The sequence below is a fragment of the Natrix helvetica genome (genome assembly GCF_964273705.1).
Source record: "Natrix helvetica genome assembly, chromosome: 6".
NCBI classification, from domain to species: Eukaryota; Metazoa; Chordata; class Lepidosauria; order Squamata; family Natricidae; genus Natrix; species Natrix helvetica.
Window position 1 is genome coordinate 19,523,367 of NC_138553.1, and position 22,526 is coordinate 19,545,892.

The following is a 22,526-nucleotide window of genomic DNA, read 5'->3' on the forward strand; positions in this document are numbered from 1 at the left end:
CCAATGGCAGTGTCGGTTTTCCTCTACGAATTCATGGGGAGCTAACCCTAACCCTAAGTGGAATTTTCCCCAAAGGGATTTTCCTATGTATTTTGCCAGGAAATGTACATAAGGCCGGCTCAAAAGGCGTCCCCCTTCCTAACCATACCGATGGGCTCTGAATCCAATGGCAGTGTCGGTTTTGCTCTACGAATTCATGTGGAGCTAACCCTAACCCTAAGTGGAATTTTCCCCAATGGGATTTTCCCATGTATTTTGCCAGGAAATTTACATAAGGCCGCCTCAAAAGGCGTCCCCCCTCCTAACCAAGCCGATGGGCTCTGAATCCAATGGCGGTGTCGGTTTTGCTCTACGAAGTCATGGGGAGCTAACCCTAACCCTAAGTGGAATTTTCCCCAATTGGATTTTTCCATGTATTTTGCCAGGTAATGTACATAAGGCAGGCTCAAAAGGCGTCCCCCCTCCTAACCATACCGATGGGCTCTGAATCTAATGGCAGTGTCGGTTTTGCTCTGTGAATTCATGGGAGGCTAACCCTAACCCTAAGTGGAATTTTCCCCAATGCGATTTTCCATGTATTTTGCCAGGAAATGTACATAAGGCCGGCTCAAAAGGTGTCCCCCCTCCTAACCATTCCGATGGGCTCTGAATCCAATGGCAGTGTCGGTTTTGCTCTGTGAATTCATGGGGAGCTAACCCTAACCGGAATTTTCCCCAATGGGATTTTCCCATGTATTTTGCCATGAAATATACATAAGGCCGGCTCAAAAGGCGTCTCCCCTCCTAACCATAACGATGGGCTCTGAATCCAATGGCAGTGTCGGTTTTGCTCTTTGAATTCGTGGGGAGCTAACCCTAACCCTAAGTGGAATTTCCCCCAATCCGATTTCCCATGTATTTTGCCAGGTAATGTACATAAGGCAAGCTCAAAAGGCGTCCCCCCTCCTAACCATACCGATGGGCTCTGAATCTAATGGCAGTGTTGGTTTTGCTCTGTGAATTCATGGGGAGCTAACCCTAACCCTAAGAGGAATTTTCCCATGTATTTTGCCAGGAAATGTACATAAGGCCGGCTCAAAAGGTGTCCCCCCTCCTAACCATACCGATGGGCTCTGAATCCAATGGCAGTGTCGGTTTTGCTCTTAGAATTCATGTGGAGCTAACCCTAACCCTAAGTGGAATTTTCCCCAATGGGATTTTCCATGTATTTTGCCAGGAAATGTACATAAGGCCACCTCAAAAGGCGTCTCCCCTCCTAACCATACCGATGGGCTCTGAATCCAATGGCGGTGTCGGTTTTGCTCTACGAAGTCATGGGGAGCTAACCCTAACCCTAAGTGGAATTTTCCCCAATGGGATTTTCCCATGTATTTTGCCAGGAAATTTACATAAGGCCGCCTCAAAAGGCATCCCCCCTCCAAACCATACCGATGGGCTCTGAATCCAATGGCAGTGTCGGTTTTGCTCTACGAATTCATGTGGAGCTAACCCTAACCCTATGTGGAATTTTCCCCAATGGGATTTTCCCATGTATTTTGCCAGGAAATTTACATAAGGCCGCCTCAAAAGGCGTCCCCCCTCCTAACCAAGCCGATGGGCTCTGAATCCAATGGCGGTGTCGGTTTTGCTCTACGAAGTCATGGGGAGCTAACCCTAACCCTAAGTGGAATTTTCCCCAATTGGATTTTCCCATGTATTTTGCCAGGTAATGTACATAAGGCAGGCTCAAAAGGCGTCCCCCCTCCTAACCTACCAATGGGCTCTGAATCCAATGGCAGTGTCGGTTTTGCTCTTTGAATTCATGGGGAGCTAACCCTAAACCTAAGAGGAATTTTCCCATGTATTTTGCCAGGAAATGTATATAAGGCCGGCTCAAAAGGTGTCCCCCCTCCTAACCATACCGATGGGCTCTGAATCCAATGGCAGTGTCGGTTTTGCTCTTAGAATTCATGGGGAGCTAACCCTAACCCTAAGTGGAATTTTACCCAATGGGATTTTCCCATGTATTTTGCCAGGAAATTTACATAAGGCCGCCTCAAAAGGCGTCCCCCTTCCTAACCATACCGATGGGCTCTGAATCCAATGGCAGTGTCGGTTTTGCTCTGAGAATTCATGGGGAGCTAACCCTCACCCTAAGTAGAATTTTCCCCAATGGGATTTCCCCATGTATTTTGCCAGGAAATGTACATAAGTCCGGCTCAAAAGGCGTCCCCCCTCCTAACCATAACGATGGGCTCTGAATCCAATGGCGGTGTCGGTTTTGCTCTACGAAGTCATGGGGAGCTAACCCTAACCCTAAGTGGAATTTTCCCCAATTGGATTTTCCCATGTATTTTGCCAGGTAATGTACATAAGGCAGGCTCAAAAGGCGTCCCCCCTCCTAACCTACCAATGGGCTCTGAATCCAATGGCAGTGTCGGTTTTCCTCTTTGAATTCATGGGGAGCTAACCCTAAACCTAAGAGGAATTTTCCCATGTATTTTGCCAGGAAATGTATATAAGGCCGGCTCAAAAGGTGTCCCCCCTCCTAACCATACCGATGGGCTCTGAATCCAATGGCAGTGTCGGTTTTGCTCTTAGAATTCATGGGGAGCTAACCCTAACCCTAAGTGGAATTTTCCCCAATGGAATTTTCCATGTATTTTGCCAGGAAATGTACATAAGGCCACCTCAAAAGGCGTCCCCCCTCCTAACCATACCGATGGGCTCTGAATCCAATGGCAGTGTCGGTTTTGCTCTACGAATTCATGTGGAGCTAACCCTAACCCTAAGTGGAATTTTCGCCAATGGGATTTTCCCATGTATTTTGCCAGGAAATTTACATAAGGCCGCCTCAAAAGGCGTCCCCCCTCCTAACCATACCGATGGGCTCTGAATCCAATGGCAGTGTCGGTTTTGCTCTACGAATTCATGTGGAGCTAACCCTAACCCTAACCGGAATTTTCCCCAATGGGATTTTCCCATGTATTTTGCCAGGAAATTTACATAAGGCCGCCTCAAAAGGCGTCCCCCCTCCTAACCATACCGATGGGCTCTGAATCCAATGGCAGTGTCGGTTTTGCTCTGAGAATTCATGGGGAGCTAACACTAACCCTAAGTGGAATTTTCCCCAATGGGATTTCCCCATGTATTTTGCCAGGAAATGTACATAAGTCCGGCTCAAAAGGCGTCCCCCCTCCTAACCATACCGATGGGCTCTGAATCCAATGGCAGTGTCGGTTTTGCTCTGAGAATTCATAGGAGGCTAACCCTAACCCTAAGTGGAATTTTCCCCAATGGGATTTTCCCATGTCTTTTGCCAGGAAATGTACATAAGGCCAGCTCAAAAGTCGTGCACCCTCCTAACCATGCCTATGGGCTCTGAATCCAATGGCAGTGTCGGTTTTGCTCTACGAAGTCATGGGGAGCTAACCCTAACCCTAAGTGGAATTTTCCCCAATTGGATTTTCCCATGTATTTTGCCAGGAAATGTACATAAGGCCGGCTCAAAAGTCTTGCACCCTCCTAACCATACTGATGGGCTCTGAATCCAATGGCAGTGTCGGTTTTGCTCTACGAATTTATGGGGAGCTAACCCTAACCCTAAGTGGAATTTTCCGAAATGCGATTTTCCCATGTATTTTGCCAGGAAATGTACATAAGGCCGGCTCAAAAGGTGTCCCCCCTCCTAACCATACCGATGGGCTCTGAATCCAATGGCAGTGTCGGTTTTTCTCTTTGAATTCGTGGGGAGCTAACCCTAACCCTAAGTGGAATTTCCCCCAATCCGATTTCCCATGTATTTTGCCAGGTAATGTACATAAGGCCACCTCAAAAGGCGTCCCCCCTCCTAACCATACCGATGGGCTCTGAATCCAATGGCAGTGTCGGTTTTCCTCTGAGAATTCATGGGGAACTAACCCTCACCCTAAGTAGAATTTTCCCCAATGGGATTTCCCCATGTATTTTGCCAGGAAATGTACATAAGTCCGGCTCAAAAGGCGTCCCCCCTCCTAACCATACCGATGGGCTCTGAATCCAATTGCAGTGTCGGTTTTGCTCTGCGAAGTCATGGGGAGCTAACACTAACCCTAAGTGGAATTTTCCCCAATGGGGTTTTCCCATGTCTTTTGCCAGGAAATGTACATAAGGCCAGCTCAAAAGTCATGCACCCTCCCAACCAAGCCGATGGGCTCTGAATCCAATGGCGGTGTCGGTTTTGCTCTACGAAGTCATTGGGAGCTAACCCTAACCCTAAGTGGAATTTTCCCCAATTGGATTTTCCCATGTATTTTGCCAGGTAATGTACATAAGGCAGGCTCAAAAGGCGTCCCCCCTCCTAACCTACCAATGGGCTCTGAATCCAATGGCAGTGTTGGTTTTCCTCTTTGAATTCATAGGGAGCTAACCCTAACCCTAAGAGGAATTTTCCCCAATGGGATTTTCCATGTATTTTGCCAGGAAATGTACATAAGGCCACCTCAAAAGGCGTCCCCCCTCCTAACCATACCGATGGGCTCTGAATCCAATGGCAGTGTCGGTTTTGCTCTGTGAATTCATGGGGAGCTAACCCTAACCCTAAGAGGAATTTTCCCATGTATTTTGCCAGGAAATGTACATAAGGCCGGCTCAAAAGGTGTCCCCCCTCCTAACCATACCGATGGGCTCTGAATCCAATGGCAGTGTCGGTTTTGCTCTTAGAATTCATGGGGAGCTAACCCTAACCCTAAGTGGAATTTTCCCCAATGGGATTTTCCATGTATTTTGCCAGGAAATGTACATAAGGCCACCTCAAAAGGCGTCCCCCCTCCTAACCATACCGATGGGCTCTGAATCCAATGGCAGTGTCGGTTTTGCTCTGAGAATTCATGGGAGGCTAACCCTAACCCTAAGTGGAATTTTCCCCAATGGGATTTTCCCATGTCTTTTGCCAGGAAATGTACATAAGGCCAGCTCAAAAGTCGTGCACCCTCCTAACCATGCCGATGGGCTCTGAATCCAATGGCAGTGTCGGTTTTGCTCTACGGAGTCATGGGGAGCTAACCCTAACCCTAAGTGGAATTTTCCCCAATTGGATTTTCCCATGTATTTTGCCAGGAAATGTACATAAGGCCGGCTCAAAAGTCTTGCACCCTCCTAACCATACTGATGGGCTCTGAATCCAATGGCAGTGTCGGTTTTCCTCTACGAATTCATGGGGAGCTAACCCTAACCCTAAGTGGAATTTTCCCCAAAGGGATTTTCCTATGTATTTTGCCAGGAAATGTACATAAGGCCGGCTCAAAAGGCGTCCCCCTTCCTAACCATACCGATGGGCTCTGAATCCAATGGCAGTGTCGGTTTTGCTCTACGAATTCATGTGGAGCTAACCCTAACCCTAAGTGGAATTTTCCCCAATGGGATTTTCCCATGTATTTTGCCAGGAAATTTACATAAGGCCGCCTCAAAAGGCGTCCCCCCTCCTAACCAAGCCGATGGGCTCTGAATCCAATGGCGGTGTCGGTTTTGCTCTACGAAGTCATGGGGAGCTAACCCTAACCCTAAGTGGAATTTTCCCCAATTGGATTTTTCCATGTATTTTGCCAGGTAATGTACATAAGGCAGGCTCAAAAGGCGTCCCTCCTCCTAACCATACCGATGGGCTCTGAATCTAATGGCAGTGTCGGTTTTGCTCTGTGAATTCATGGGAGGCTAACCCTAACCCTAAGTGGAATTTTCCCCAATGCGATTTTCCATGTATTTTGCCAGGAAATGTACATAAGGCCGGCTCAAAAGGTGTCCCCCCTCCTAACCATTCCGATGGGCTCTGAATCCAATGGCAGTGTCGGTTTTGCTCTGTGAATTCATGGGGAGCTAACCCTAACCGGAATTTTCCCCAATGGGATTTTCCCATGTATTTTGCCATGAAATATACCTAAGGCCGGCTCAAAAGGCGTCTCCCCTCCTAACCATAACGATGGGCTCTGAATCCAATGGCAGTGTCGGTTTTGCTCTACGAATTTATGGGGAGCTAACCCTAACCCTAAGTGGAATTTTCCGAAATGGGATTTTCCCATGTATTTTGCCAGGAAATGTACATAAGGCCGGCTCAAAAGGTGTCCCCCCTCCTAACCATACCGATGGGCTCTGAATCCAATGGCAGTGTCGGTTTTGCTCTTTGAATTCGTGGGGAGCTAACCCTAACCCTAAGAGGAATTTTCCCATGTATTTTGCCAGGAAATGTACATAAGGCCGGCTCAAAAGGTGTCCCCCCTCCTAACCATACCGATGGGCTCTGAATCCAATGGCAGTGTCGGTTTTGCTCTTAGAATTCATGTGGAGCTAACCCTAACCCTAAGTGGAATTTTCCCCAATGGGATTTTCCATGTATTTTGCCAGGAAATGTACATAAGGCCACCTCAAAAGGCGTCTCCCCTCCTAACCATACCGATGGGCTCTGAATCCAATGGCAGTGTCGGTTTTGCTCTACGAATTCATGTGGAGCTAACCCTAACCCTAAGTGGAATTTTCCCCAATGGGATTTTCCCATGTATTTTGCCAGGAAATTTACATAAGGCCGCCTCAAAAGGCATCCCCCCTCCTAACCATACCGATGGGCTCTGAATCCAATGGCAGTGTCGGTTTTGCTCTACGAATTCATGTGGAGCTAACCCTAACCCTATGTGGAATTTTCCCCAATGGGATTTTCCCATGTATTTTGCCAGGAAATTTAGATAAGGCCGCCTCAAAAGGCGTCCCCCCTCCTAACCATACCGATGGGCTCTGAATCCAATGGCAGTGTCGGTTTTGCTCTGAGAATTCATGGGGAGCTAACCCTCACCCTAAGTAGAATTTTCCCCAATGGGATTTCCCCATGTATTTTGCCAGGAAATGTACATAAGTCCGGCTCAAAAGGCGTCCCCCCTCCTAACCATACCGATGGGCTCTGAATCCAATGGCAGTGTCGGTTTTGCTCTGCGAAGTCATGGGGAGCTAACACTAACCCTAAGTGGAATTTTCCCCAATGGGGTTTTCCCATGTCTTTTGCCAGGAAATGTACATAAGGCCAGCTCAAAAGTCATGCACCCTCCTAACCAAGCCGATGGGCTCTGAATCCAATGGCAGTGTCGGTTTTGCTCTACGAAGTCATGGGGAGCTAACCCTAACCCTAAGTGGAATTTTCCCCAATTGGATTTTCCCATGTATTTTGCCAGGTAATGTACATAAGGCAGGCTCAAAAGGCGTCCCCCCTCCTAACCTACCAATGGGCTCTGAATCCAATGGCAGTGTCGGTTTTGCTCTTTGAATTCATGGGGAGCTAACCCTAAACCTAAGAGGAATTTTCCCATGTATTTTGCCAGGAAATGTATATAAGGCCGGCTCAAAAGGTGTCCCCCCTCCTAACCATACCGATGGGCTCTGAATCCAATGGCAGTGTCGGTTTTGCTCTTAGAATTCATGGGGAACTAACCCTAACCCTAAGTGGAATTTTCCCCAATGGGATTTTCCCATGTATTTTGCCAGGAAATTTACATAAGGCCGCCTCAAAAGGCGTCACCCCTCCTAACCATACCGATGGGCTCTGAATCCAATGGCAGTGTCGGTTTTGCTCTGAGAATTCATGGGGAGCTAACCCTCACCCTAAGTAGAATTTTCCCCAATGGGATTTCCCCATGTATTTTGCCAGGAAATGTACATAAGTCCGGCTCAAAAGGCGTCCCCCCTCCTAACCATACCGATGGGCTCTGAATCCAATGGCGGTGTCGGTTTTGCTCTACGAAGTCATGGGGAGCTAACCCTAACCCTAAGTGGAATTTTCCCCAATTGGATTTTCCCATGTATTTTGCCAGGTAATGTACATAAGGCAGGCTCAAAAGGCGTCCCCCCTCCTAACCTACCAATGGGCTCTGAATCCAATGGCAGTGTCGGTTTTCCTCTTTGAATTCATGGGGAGCTAACCCTAAACCTAAGAGGAATTTTCCCATGTATTTTGCCAGGAAATGTATATAAGGCCGGCTCAAAAGGTGTCCCCCCTCCTAACCATACCGATGGGCTCTGAATCCAATGGCAGTGTCGGTTTTGCTCTTAGAATTCATGGGGAGCTAACCCTAACCCTAAGTGGAATTTTCCCCAATGGAATTTTCCATGTATTTTGCCAGGAAATGTACATAAGGCCACCTCAAAAGGCGTCCCCCCTCCTAACCATACCGATGGGCTCTGAATCCAATGGCAGTGTCGGTTTTGCTCTACGAATTCATGTGGAGCTAACCCTAACCCTAAGTGGAATTTTCGCCAATGGGATTTTCCCATGTATTTTGCCAGGAAATTTACATAAGGCCGCCTCAAAAGGTGTCCCCCCTCCTAACCATACCGATGGGCTCTGAATCCAATGGCAGTGTCGGTTTTGCTCTACGAATTCATGTGGAGCTAACCCTAACCCTAACCGGAATTTTCCCCAATGGGATTTTCCCATGTATTTTGCCAGGAAATTTACATAAGGCCGCCTCAAAAGGCGTCCCCCCTCCTAACCATACCGATGGGCTCTGAATCCAATGGCAGTGTCGGTTTTGCTCTGAGAATTCATGGGGAGCTAACACTAACCCTAAGTGGAATTTTCCCCAATGGGATTTCCCCATGTATTTTGCCAGGAAATGTACATAAGTCCGGCTCAAAAGGCGTCCCCCCTCCTAACCATACCGATGGGCTCTGAATCCAATGGCGGTGTCGGTTTTGCTCTACGAAGTCATGGGGAGCTAACCCTAACCCTAAGTGGAATTTTCCCCAATTGGATTTTCCCATGTATTTTGCCAGGTAATGTACATAAGGCAGGCTCAAAAGGCGTCCCCCCTCCTAACCTACCAATGGGCTCTGAATCCAATGGCAGTGTCGGTTTTCCTCTTTGAATTCATGGGGAGCTAACCCTAAACCTAAGAGGAATTTTCCCATGTATTTTGCCAGGAAATGTATATAAGGCCGGCTCAAAAGGTGTCCCCCCTCCTAACCATACCGATGGGCTCTGAATCCAATGGCAGTGTCGGTTTTGCTCTTAGAATTCATGGGGAGCTAACCCTAACCCTAAGTGGAATTTTCCCCAATGGAATTTTCCATGTATTTTGCCAGGAAATGTACATAAGGCCACCTCAAAAGGCGTCCCCCCTCCTAACCATACCGATGGGCTCTGAATCCAATGGCAGTGTCGGTTTTGCTCTACGAATTCATGTGGAGCTAACCCTAACCCTAAGTGGAATTTTCGCCAATGGGATTTTCCCATGTATTTTGCCAGGAAATTTACATAAGGCCGCCTCAAAAGGTGTCCCCCCTCCTAACCATACCGATGGGCTCTGAATCCAATGGCAGTGTCGGTTTTGCTCTACGAATTCATGTGGAGCTAACCCTAACCCTAACCGGAATTTTCCCCAATGGGATTTTCCCATGTATTTTGCCAGGAAATTTACATAAGGCCGCCTCAAAAGGCGTCCCCCCTCCTAACCATACCGATGGGCTCTGAATCCAATGGCAGTGTCGGTTTTGCTCTGAGAATTCATGGGGAGCTAACACTAACCCTAAGTGGAATTTTCCCCAATGGGATTTCCCCATGTATTTTGCCAGGAAATGTACATAAGTCCGGCTCAAAAGGCGTCCCCCCTCCTAACCATACCGATGGGCTCTGAATCCAATGGCAGTGTCGGTTTTGCTCTGAGAATTCATAGGAGGCTAACCCTAACCCTAAGTGCAATTTTCCCCAATGGGATTTTCCCATGTCTTTTGCCAGGAAATGTACATAAGGCCAGCTCAAAAGTCGTGCACCCTCCTAACCATGCCGATGGGCTCTGAATCCAATGGCAGTGTCGGTTTTGCTCTACGAAGTCATGGGGAGCTAACCCTAACCCTAAGTGGAATTTTCCCCAATTGGATTTTCCCATGTATTTTGCCAGGAAATGTACATAAGGCCGGCTCAAAAGTCTTGCACCCTCCTAACCATACTGATGGGCTCTGAATCCAATGGCAGTGTCGGTTTTCCTCTACGAATTCATGGGGAGCTAACCCTAACCCTAAGTGGAATTTTCCCCAAAGGGATTTTCCTATGTATTTTGCCAGGAAATGTACATAAGGCCGGCTCAAAAGGTGTCCCCCCTCCTAACAATTCCGATGGGCTCTGAATCCAATGGCAGTGTCGGTTTTGCTCTGTGAATTCATGGGGAGCTAACCCTAACCGGAATTTTCCCCAATGGGATTTTCCCATGTATTTTGCCATGAAATATACATAAGGCCGGCTCAAAAGGCGTCTCCCCTCCTAACCATAACGATGGGCTCTGAATCCAATGGCAGTGTCGGTTTTGCTCTACGAATTTATGGGGAGCTAACCCTAACCCTAAGTGGAATTTTCCGAAATGCGATTTTCCCATGTATTTTGCCAGGAAATGTACATAAGGCCGGCTCAAAAGGTGTCCCCCCTCCTAACCATACCGATGGGCTCTGAATCCAATGGCAGTGTCGGTTTTTCTCTTTGAATTCGTGGGGAGCTAACCCTAACCCTAAGTGGAATTTCCCCCAATCCGATTTCCCATGTATTTTGCCAGGTAATGTACATAAGGCAAGCTCAAAAGGCGTCCCCCCTCCTAACCATACCGATGGGCTCTAAATCCAATGTCAGTGTCGGTTTTGCTCTACGAATTCATGTGGAGCTAAACGAAACCCTAAGGGGAATTTTCCCCAATGGGATTTTCCCATGTATTTTGCCAGGAAATGTACATAAGGCCGGCTCAAAAGGCGTCCCCCTTCCTAACCATACCGATGGGCTCTGAATCCAATGGCAATGTCGGTTTTGCTCTGCGAAGTCATGGGGAGCTAACCCTAACCCTAAGTGGAATTTTCCCCAATGGGATTTTCCCATGTATTTTGTCAGGAAATGTACATAAGGCCGGCTCAAAAGGCGTCCCCCTTCCTAACCATACCGATGGGCTCTGAATCCAATGGCAGTGTCGGTTTTGCTCTGCGAAGTCATGGGGAGCTAACCCTAACCCTAAGTGGAATTTTCCCCAATGGGATTTTCCCAGGAAATGTAGATAAGGACGCCTCAAAAGGCGTCCCCCCTCCTAACCACACCGATGGGCTCTGAATCTAATGGCAGTGTTGGTTTTGCTCTGTGAATTCATGGGGAGCTAACCCTAACCCTAAGAGGAATTTTCCCATGTATTTTGCCAGGAAATGTACATAAGGCCGGCTCAAAAGGTGTCCCCCCTCCTAACCATACCGATGGGCTCTGAATCCAATGGCAGTGTCGGTTTTGCTCTTAGAATTCATGGGGAGCTAACCCTAAACCTAAGTGGAATTTTCCCCAATGGGATTTTCCATGTATTTTGCCAGGAAATGTACATAAGGCCACCTCAAAAGGCGTCTCCCCTCCTAACCATACCGATGGGCTCTGAATCCAATGGCAGTGTCGGTTTTGCTCTGAGAATTCATGGGGAGCTAACCCTCACCCTAAGTAGAATTTTCCCCAATGGGATTTCCCCATGTATTTTGCCAGGAAATGTACATAAGTCCGGCTCAAAAGGCGTCCCCCCTCCTAACCATACCGATGGGCTCTGAATCCAATGGCAGTGTCAGTTTTGCTCTGCGAAGTCATGGGGAGCTAACACTAACCCTAAGTGGAATTTTCCCCAATGGGATTTCCCCATGTATTTTGCCAGGAAATGTACATAAGTCCGGCTCAAAAGGCGTCCCCCCTCCTAACCATACCGATGGGCTCTGAATCCAATGGCAGTGTCGGTTTTGCTCTGCGAAGTCATGGGGAGCTAACACTAACCCTAAGTGGAATTTTCCCCAATGGGGTTTTCCCATGTCTTTTGCCAGGAAATGTACATAAGGCCAGCTCAAAAGTCATGCACCCTCCTAACCAAGCCGATGGGCTCTGAATCCAATGGCGGTGTCGGTTTTGCTCTACGAAGTCATGGGGAGCTAACCCTAACCCTAAGTGGAATTTTCCCCAATTGGATTTTCCCATGTATTTTGCCAGGTAATGTACATAAGGCAGGCTCAAAAGGCGTCCCCCCTCCTAACCATACCGATGGGCTCTGAATCTAATGGCAGTGTCGGTTTTGCTCTGTGAATTCATGGGAGGCTAACCCTAACCCTAAGTGGAATTTTCCCCAATGCGATTTTCCATGTATTTTGCCAGGAAATGTACATAAGGCCGGCTCAAAAGGTGTCCCCCCTCCTAACCATTCCGATGGGCTCTGAATCCAATGGCAGTGTCGGTTTTGCTCTGTGAATTCATGGGGAGCTAACCCTAAGTGGAATTTTCCCCAATGGGATTTTCCCATGTATTTTGCCAGGAAATGTACATAAGGCCGGCTCAAAAGGCGTCCCCCTTCCTAACCATACCGATGGGCTCTGAATCCAATGGCAGTGTCGGTTTTGCTCTACGAATTCATGTGGAGCTAACCCTAACCCTAAGTGGAATTTTCCCCAATGGGATTTTCCCATGTATTTTGCCAGGAAATTTACATAAGGCCGCCTCAAAAGGCGTCCCCCCTCCTAACCATACCGATGGGCTCTGAATCCAATGGCAGTGTCGGTTTTGCTCTACGAATTCATGTGGAGCTAACCCTAACCCTAAGTGGAATTTTCCCCAATGGGATTTTCCCATGTATTTTGCCAGGAAATTTACATAAGGCCGCCTCAAAAGGCGTCCCCCCTCCTAACCATACCGATGGGCTCTGAATCCAATGTCAGTGTCGGTTTTGCTCTCCGAATTCATGTGGAGCTAAACCAAACCCTAAGGGGAATTTTCCCCAATGGGATTTTCCAATGTATTTTGCCAGGAAATGTACATAAGGCCGGCTCAAAAGGCGTCCCCCTTCCTAACCATACCGATGGGCTCTGAATCCAATGGCAATGTCGGTTTTGCTCTGCGAAGTCATGGGGAGCTAACCCTAACCCTAAGTGGAATTTTCCCCAATGGGATTTTCCCATGTATTTTGCCAGGAAATGTACATAAGGCCGGCTCAAAAGGCGTCCCCCTTCCTAACCATACCGATGGGCTCTGAATCCAATGGCAGTGTCGGTTTTGCTCTACGAATTCATGTGGAGCTAACCCTAACCCTAAGTGGAATTTTCCCCAATGGGATTTTCCCATGTATTTTGCCAGGAAATTTACATAAGGCCGCCTCAAAAGGCGTCCCCCCTCCTAACCATACCGATGGGCTCTGAATCCAATGGCAGTGTCGGTTTTGCTCTACGAATTCATGTGGAGCTAACCCTAACCCTAAGTGGAATTTTCCCCAATGGGATTTTCCCATGTATTTTGCCAGGAAATTTACATAAGGCCGCCTCAAAAGGCGTCCCCCCTCCTAACCATACCGATGGGCTCTGAATCCAATGTCAGTGTCGGTTTTGCTCTCCGAATTCATGTGGAGCTAACCCAAACCCTAAGGGGAATTTTCCCCAATGGGATTTTCCCATGTATTTTGCCAGGAAATGTACATAAGGCCGGCTCAAAAGGCGTCCCCCTTCCTAACCATACCGATGGGCTCTGAATCCAATGGCAATGTCGGTTTTGCTCTGCGAAGTCATGGGGAGCTAACCCTAACCCTAAGTGGAATTTTCGCCAATGGGATTTTCCCATGTATTTTGCCAGGAAATGTACATAAGGCCGGCTCAAAAGGCGTCCCCCTTCCTAACCATACCGATGGGCTCTGAATCCAATGGCAGTGTCGGTTTTGCTCTGCGAAGTCATGGGGAGCTAACCCTAACCCTAAGTGGAATTTTCCCCAATGGGATTTTCCCAGGAAATGTAGATAAGGACGCCTCAAAAGGCGTCCCCCCTCCTAACCATACCGATGGGCTCTGAATCTAATGGCAGTGTTGGTTTTGCTCTGTGAATTCATGGGGAGCTAACCCTAACCCTAAGAGGAATTTTCCCATGTATTTTGCCAGGAAATGTACATAAGGCCGGCTCAAAAGGTGTCCCCCCTCCTAACCATACCGATGGGCTCTGAATCCAATGGCAGTGTCGGTTTTGCTCTTAGAATTCATGGGGAGCTAACCCTAACCCTAAGTGGAATTTTCCCCAATGGGATTTTCCATGTATTTTGCCAGGAAATGTACATAAGGCCACCTCAAAAGGCGTCCCCCCTCCTAACCATACCGATGGGCTCTGAATCCAATGGCAGTGTCGGTTTTGCTCTACGAATTCATGTGGAGCTAACCCTAACCCTAAGTGGAATTTTCCCCAATGGGATTTTCCCATGTATTTTGCCAGGAAATTTACATAAGGCCGCCTCAAAAGGCGTCCCCCCTCCTAACCATACCGATGGGCTCTGAATCCAATGGCAGTGTCGGTTTTGCTCTACGAATTCATGTGGAGCTAACCCTAACCCTAAGTGGAATTTTCCCCAATGGGATTTTCCCATGTATTTTGCCAGGAAATTTACATAAGGCCGCCTCAAAAGGCGTCCCCCCTCCTAACCATACCGATGGGCTCTGAATCCAATGGCAGTGTCGGTTTTGCTCTGAGAATTCATGGGGAGCTAACCCTCACCCTAAGTAGAATTTTCCCCAATGGGATTTCCCCATGTATTTTGCCAGGAAATGGACATAAGTCCGGCTCAAAAGGCGTCCCCCCTCCTAACCATACCGATGGGCTCTGAATCCAATGGCAGTGTCGGTTTTGCTCTGCGAAGTGATGGGGAGCTAACACTAACCCTAAGTGGAATTTTCCCCAATGGGGTTTTCCCATGTCTTTTGCCAGGAAATGTACATAAGGCCAGCTCAAAAGTCATGCACCCTCCTAACCAAGCCGATGGGCTCTGAATCCAATGGCGGTGTCGGTTTTGCTCTACGAAGTCATGGGGAGCTAACCCTAACCCTAAGTGGAATTTTCCCCAATTGGATTTTCCCAGGAAATGTAGATAAGGACGCCTCAAAAGGCGTCCCCCCTCCTAACCATACCGATGGGCTCTGAATCTAATGGCAGTGTTGGTTTTGCTCTGTGAATTCATGGGGAGCTAACCCTAACCCTAAGAGGAATTTTCCCATGTATTTTGCCAGGAAATGTACATAAGGCCGGCTCAAAAGGTGTCCCCCCTCCTAACCATACCGATGGGCTCTGAATCCAATGGCAGTGTCGGTTTTGCTCTTAGAATTCATGGGGAGCTAACCCTAACCCTAAGTGGAATTTTCCCCAATGGGATTTTCCATGTATTTTGCCAGGAAATGTACATAAGGCCACCTCAAAAGGCGTCCCCCCTCCTAACCATACCGATGGGCTCTGAATCCAATGGCAGTGTCGGTTTTGCTCTACGAATTCATGTGGAGCTAACCCTAACCCTAAGTGGAATTTTCCCCAATGGGATTTTCCCATGTATTTTGCCAGGAAATTTACATAAGGCCGCCTCAAAAGGCGTCCCCCCTCCTAACCATACCGATGGGCTCTGAATCCAATGGCAGTGTCGGTTTTGCTCTACGAATTCATGTGGAGCTAACCCTAACCCTAAGTGGAATTTTCCCCAATGGGATTTTCCCATGTATTTTGCCAGGAAATTTACATAAGGCCGCCTCAAAAGGCGTCCCCCCTCCTAACCATACCGATGGGCTCTGAATCCAATGGCAGTGTCGGTTTTGCTCTGAGAATTCATGGGGAGCTAACCCTCACCCTAAGTAGAATTTTCCCCAATGGGATTTCCCCATGTATTTTGCCAGGAAATGGACATAAGTCCGGCTCAAAAGGCGTCCCCCCTCCTAACCATACCGATGGGCTCTGAATCCAATGGCAGTGTCGGTTTTGCTCTGCGAAGTGATGGGGAGCTAACACTAACCCTAAGTGGAATTTTCCCCAATGGGGTTTTCCCATGTCTTTTGCCAGGAAATGTACATAAGGCCAGCTCAAAAGTCATGCACCCTCCTAACCAAGCCGATGGGCTCTGAATCCAATGGCGGTGTCGGTTTTGCTCTACGAAGTCATGGGGAGCTAAACCTAACCCTAAGTGGAATTTTCCCCAATTGGATTTTCCCAGGAAATGTAGATAAGGACGCCTCAAAAGGCGTCCCCCCTCCTAACCATACCGATGGGCTCTGAATCTAATGGCAGTGTTGGTTTTGCTCTGTGAATTCATGGGGAGCTAACCCTAACCCTAAGAGGAATTTTCCCATGTATTTTGCCAGGAAATGTACATAAGGCCGGCTCAAAAGGTGTCCCCCCTCCTAACCATACCGATGGGCTCTGAATCCAATGGCAGTGTCGGTTTTGCTCTTAGAATTCATGGGGAGCTAACCCTAACCCTAAGTGGAATTTTCCCCAATGGGATTTTCCATGTATTTTGCCAGGAAATGTACATAAGGCCACCTCAAAAGGCGTCCCCCCTCCTAACCATACCGATGGGCTCTGAATCCAATGGCAGTGTCGGTTTTGCTCTACGAATTCATGTGGAGCTAACCCTAACCCTAAGTGGAATTTTCCCCAATGGGATTTTCCCATGTATTTTGCCAGGAAATTTACATAAGGCCGCCTCAAAAGGCGTCCCCCCTCCTAACCATACCGATGGGCTCTGAATCCAATGGCAGTGTCGGTTTTGCTCTACGAATTCATGTGGAGCTAATCCTAACCCTAAGTGGAATTTTCCCCAATGGGATTTTCCCATGTATTTTGCCAGGAAATTTACATAAGGCCGCCTCAAAAGGCGTCCCCCCTCCTAACCATACCGATGGGCTCTGAATCCAATGGCAGTGTCGGTTTTGCTCTGAGAATTCATGGGGAGCTAACCCTCACCCTAAGTAGAATTTTCCCCAATGGGATTTCCCCATGTATTTTGCCAGGAAATGGACATAAGTCCGGCTCAAAAGGCGTCCCCCCTCCTAACCATACCGATGGGCTCTGAATCCAATGGCAGTGTCGGTTTTGCTCTGCGAAGTCATGGGGAGCTAACACTAACCCTAAGTGGAATTTTCCCCAATGGGGTTTTCCCATGTCTTTTGCCAGGAAATGTACATAAGGCCAGCTCAAAAGTCATGCACCCTCCTAACCAAGCCGATGGGCTCTGAATCCAATGGCGGTGTCGGTTTTGCTCTACGAAGTCATGGGGAGCTAACCCTAACCCTAAGTGGAATTTTCCCCAATTGGATTTTCCCATGTATTTTGCCAGGTAATGTACATAGAGCAGGCTCAAAAGGCGTCCCCCCTCCTAACCTACCAATGGGCTCTGAATCCAATGGCAGTGTCGGTTTTGCTCTTTGAATTGGTGGGGATCTAACCCTAACCCTAAGTGGAATTTTCCCCAATGCGATTTTCCCATGTATTTTGCCAGGTAATGTACATAAGGCAGGCTCAAAAGGCGTCCCCCTTCCTAACCATACCGATGGGCTCTGAATCCAATGGCAGTGTCGGTTTTGCTCTACGAATTCATGTGGAGCTAACCCTAACCCTAAGTGGAATTTTCCCCAATGGGATTTTCCCATGTATTTTGCCAGGAAATTTACATAAGGCCGCCTCAAAAGGCGTCCCCCCTCCTAACCAAGCCGATGGGCTCTGAATCCAATGGCGGTGTCGGTTTTGCTCTACGAAGTCATGGGGAGCTAACCCTAACCCTAAGTGGAATTTTCCCCAATGCGATTTTCCCATGTATTTTGCCAGGTAATGTACATAAGGCAGGCTCAAAAGGCGTCCCCCCTCCTAACCATACCGATGGGCTCTGAATCTAATGGCAGTGTCGGTTTTGCTCTGTGAATTCATGGGAGGCTAACCCTAACCCTAAGTGGAATTTTCCCCAATGCGATTTTCCATGTATTTTGCCAGGAAATGTACATAAGGCCGGCTCAAAAGGTGTCCCCCCTCCTAACCATTCCGATGGGCTCTGAATCCAATGGCAGTGTCGGTTTTGCTCTGTGAATTCATGGGGAGCTAACCCTAACCGGAATTTTCCCCAAAGGGATTTTCCCATGTATTTTACCATGAAATATACATAAGGCCGGCTCAAAAGGCGTCTCCCCTCCTAACCATAACGATGGGCTCTGAATCCAATGGCAGTGTCGGTTTTTCTCTTTGAATTCGTGGGGAGCTAACCCTAACCCTAAGTGGAATTTCCCCCAATCCGATTTCCCATGTATTTTGCCAGGTAATGTACATAAGGCAAGCTCAAAAGGCGTCCCCCCTCCTAACCATACCGATGGGCTCTAAATCCAATGTCAGTGTCGGTTTTGCTCTACGAATTCATGTGGAGCTAAACGAAACCCTAAGGGGAATTTTCCCCAATGGGATTTTCCCATGTATTTTGCCAGGAAATGTACATAAGGCCGGCTCAAAAGGCGTCCCCCTTCCTAACCATACCGATGGGCTCTGAATCCAATGGCAATGTCGGTTTTGCTCTGCGAAGTCATGGGGAGCTAACCCTAACCCTAAGTGGAATTTTCCCCAATGGGATTTTCCCATGTATTTTGTCAGGAAATGTACATAAGGCCGGCTCAAAAGGCGTCCCCCTTCCTAACCATACCGATGGGCTCTGAATCCAATGGCAGTGTCGGTTTTGCTCTGCGAAGTCATGGGGAGCTAACCCTAACCCTAAGTGGAATTTTCCCCAATGGGATTTTCCCAGGAAATGTAGATAAGGACGCCTCAAAAGGCGTCCCCCCTCCTAACCACACCGATGGGCTCTGAATCTAATGGCAGTGTTGGTTTTGCTCTGTGAATTCATGGGGAGCTAACCCTAACCCTAAGAGGAATTTTCCCATGTATTTTGCCAGGAAATGTACATAAGGCCGGCTCAAAAGGTGTCCCCCCTCCTAACCATACCGATGGGCTCTGAATCCAATGGCAGTGTCGGTTTTGCTCTTAGAATTCATGGGGAGCTAACCCTAACCCTAAGTGGAATTTTCCCCAATGGGATTTTCCATGTATTTTGCCAGGAAATGTACATAAGGCCACCTCAAAAGGCGTCTCCCCTCCTAACCATACCGATGGGCTCTGAATCCAATGGCAGTGTCGGTTTTGCTCTACGAATTCATGTGGAGCTAACCCTAACCCTAAGTGGAATTTTCCCCAATGGGATTTTCCCATGTATTTTGCCAGGAAATTTACATAAGGCCGCCTCAAAAGGCATCCCTCCTCCTAACCACACCGATGGGCTCTGAATCCAATGGCAGGGTCGGTTTTGCTCTACGAATTCATGTGGAGCTAACCCTAACCCTAAGTGGAATTTTCCCCAATGGGATTTTCCCATGTATTTTGCCAGGAAATTTACATAAGGCCGCCTCAAAAGGCGTCCCCCCTCCTAACCATACCGATGGGCTCTGAATCCAATGGCAGTGTCGGTTTTGCTCTGAGAATTCATGGGGAGCTAACCCTCACCCTAAGTAGAATTTTCCCCAATGGGATTTCCCCATGTATTTTGCCAGGAAATGTACATAAGTCCGGCTCAAAAGGCGTCCCCCCTCCTAACCATACCGATGGGCTCTGAATCCAATGGCAGTGTCAGTTTTGCTCTGCGAAGTCATGGGGAGCTAACACTAACCCTAAGTGGAATTTTCCCCAATGGGATTTCCCCATGTATTTTGCCAGGAAATGTACATAAGTCCGGCTCAAAAGGCGTCCCCCCTCCTAACCATACCGATGGGCTCTGAATCCAATGGCAGTGTCGGTTTTGCTCTGCGAAGTCATGGGGAGCTAACACTAACCCTAAGTGGAATTTTCCCCAATGGGGTTTTCCCATGTCTTTTGCCAGGAAATGTACATAAGGCCAGCTCAAAAGTCATGCACCCTCCTAACCAAGCCGATGGGCTCTGAATCCAATGGTGGTGTCGGTTTTGCTCTACGAAGTCATGGGGAGCTAACCCTAACCCTAAGTGGAATTTTCCCCAATTGGATTTTCCCATGTATTTTGCCAGGTAATGTACATAAGGCAGGCTCAAAAGGCGTCCCCCCTCCTAACCATACCGATGGGCTCTGAATCTAATGGCAGTGTCGGTTTTGCTCTGTGAATTCATGGGAGGCTAACCCTAACCCTAAGTGGAATTTTCCCCAATGCGATTTTCCATGTATTTTGCCAGGAAATGTACATAAGGCCGGCTCAAAAGGTGTCCCCCCTCCTAACCATTCCGATGGGCTCTGAATCCAATGGCAGTGTCGGTTTTGCTCTGTGAATTCATGGGGAGCTAACCCTAAGTGGAATTTTCCCCAATGGGATTTTCCCATGTATTTTGCCAGGAAATGTACATAAGGCCGGCTCAAAAGGCGTCCCCCTTCCTAACCATACCGATGGGCTCTGAATCCAATGGCAGTGTCGGTTTTGCTCTACGAATTCATGTGGAGCTAACCCTAACCCTAAGTGGAATTTTCCCCAATGGGATTTTCCCATGTATTTTGCCAGGAAATTTACATAAGGCCGCCTCAAAAGGCGTCCCCCCTCCTAACCATACCGATGGGCTCTGAATCCAATGGCAGTGTCGGTTTTGCTCTACGAATTCATGTGGAGCTAACCCTAACCCTAAGTGGAATTTTCCCCAATGGGATTTTCCCATGTATTTTGCCAGGAAATTTACATAAGGCCGCCTCAAAAGGCGTCCCCCCTCCTAACCATACCGATGGGCTCTGAATCCAATGTCAGTGTCGGTTTTGCTCTCCGAATTCATGTGGAGCTAACCCAAACCCTAAGGGGAATTTTCCCCAATGGGATTTTCCCATGTATTTTGCCAGGAAATGTACATAAGGCCGGCTCAAAAGGCGTCCCCCTTCCTAACCATACCGATGGGCTCTGAATCCAATGGCAATGTCGGTTTTGCTCTGCGAAGTCATGGGGAGCTAACCCTAACCCTAAGTGGAATTTTCCCCAATGGGATTTTCCCATGTATTTTGCCAGGAAATGTACATAAGGCCGGCTCAAAAGGCGTCCCCCTTCCTAACCATACCGATGGGCTCTGAATCCAATGGCAGTGTCGGTTTTGCTCTACGAATTCATGTGGAGCTAACCCTAACCCTAAGTGGAATTTTCCCCAATGGGATTTTCCCATGTATTTTGCCAGGAAATTTACATAAGGCCGCCTCAAAAGGCGTCCCCCCTCCTAACCATACCGATAGGCTCTGAATCCAATGGCAGTGTCGGTTTTGCTCTACGAATTCATGTGGAGCTAACCCTAACCCTAAGTGGAATTTTCCCCAATGGGATTTTCCCATGTATTTTGCCAGGAAATTTACATAAGGCCGCCTCAAAAGGCGTCCCCCCTCCTAACCATACCGATGGGCTCTGAATCCAATGTCAGTGTCGGTTTTGCTCTCCGAATTCATGTGGAGCTAACCCAAACCCTAAGGGGAATTTTCCCCAATGGGATTTTCCCATGTATTTTGCCAGGAAATGTACATAAGGCCGGCTCAAAAGGCGTCCCCCTTCCTAACCATACCGATGGGCTCTGAATCCAATGGCAATGTCGGTTTTGCTCTGCGAAGTCATGGGGAGCTAACCCTAACCCTAAGTGGAATTTTCCCCAATGGGATTTTCCCATGTATTTTGCCAGGAAATGTACATAAGGCCGGCTCAAAAGGCGTCCCCCTTCCTAACCATACCGATGGGCTCTGAATCCAATGGCAGTGTCGGTTTTGCTCTGCGAAGTCATGGGGAGCTAACCCTAACCCTAAGTGGAATTTTCCCCAATGGGATTTTCCCAGGAAATGTAGATAAGGACGCCTCAAAAGGCGTCCCCCCTCCTAACCATACCGATGGGCTCTGAATCTAATGGCAGTGTTGGTTTTGCTCTGTGAATTCATGGGGAGCTAACCCTAACCCTAAGAGGAATTTTCCCATGTATTTTGCCAGGAAATGTACATAAGGCCGGCTCAAAAGGTGTCCCCCCCCCTAACCATACCGATGGGCTCTGAATCCAATGGCAGTGTCGGTTTTGCTCTTAGAATTCATGGGGACCTAACCCTAACCCTAAGTGGAATTTTCCCCAATGGGATTTTCCATGTATTTTGCCAGGAAATGTACATAAGGCCACCTCAAAAGGCGTCCCCCCTCCTAACCATACCGATGGGCTCTGAATCCAATGGCAGTGTCGGTTTTGCTCTACGAATTCATGTGGAGCTAACCCAAACCCTAAGGGGAATTTTCCCCAATGGGATTTTCCCATGTATTTTGCCAGGAAATGTACATAAGGCCGGCTCAAAAGGCGTCCCCCTTCCTAACCATACCGATGGGCTCTGAATCCAATGGCAATGTCGGTTTTGCTCTGCGAAGTCATGGGGAGCTAACCCTAACCCTAAGTGGAATTTTCCCCAATGGGATTTTCCCATGTATTTTGCCAGGAAATGTACATAAGGCCGGCTCAAAAGGCGTCCCCCTTCCTAACCATACCGATGGGCTCTGAATCCAATGGCAGTGTCGGTTTTGCTCTGCGAAGTCATGGGGAGCTAACCGTAACCCTAAGTGGAATTTTCCCCAATGGGATTTTCCCAGGAAATGTAGATAAGGACGCCTCAAAAGGCGTCCCCCCTCCTAACCATACCGATGGGCTCTGAATCTAATGGCAGTGTTGGTTTTGCTCTGTGAATTCATGGGGAGCTAACCCTAACCCTAAGAGGAATT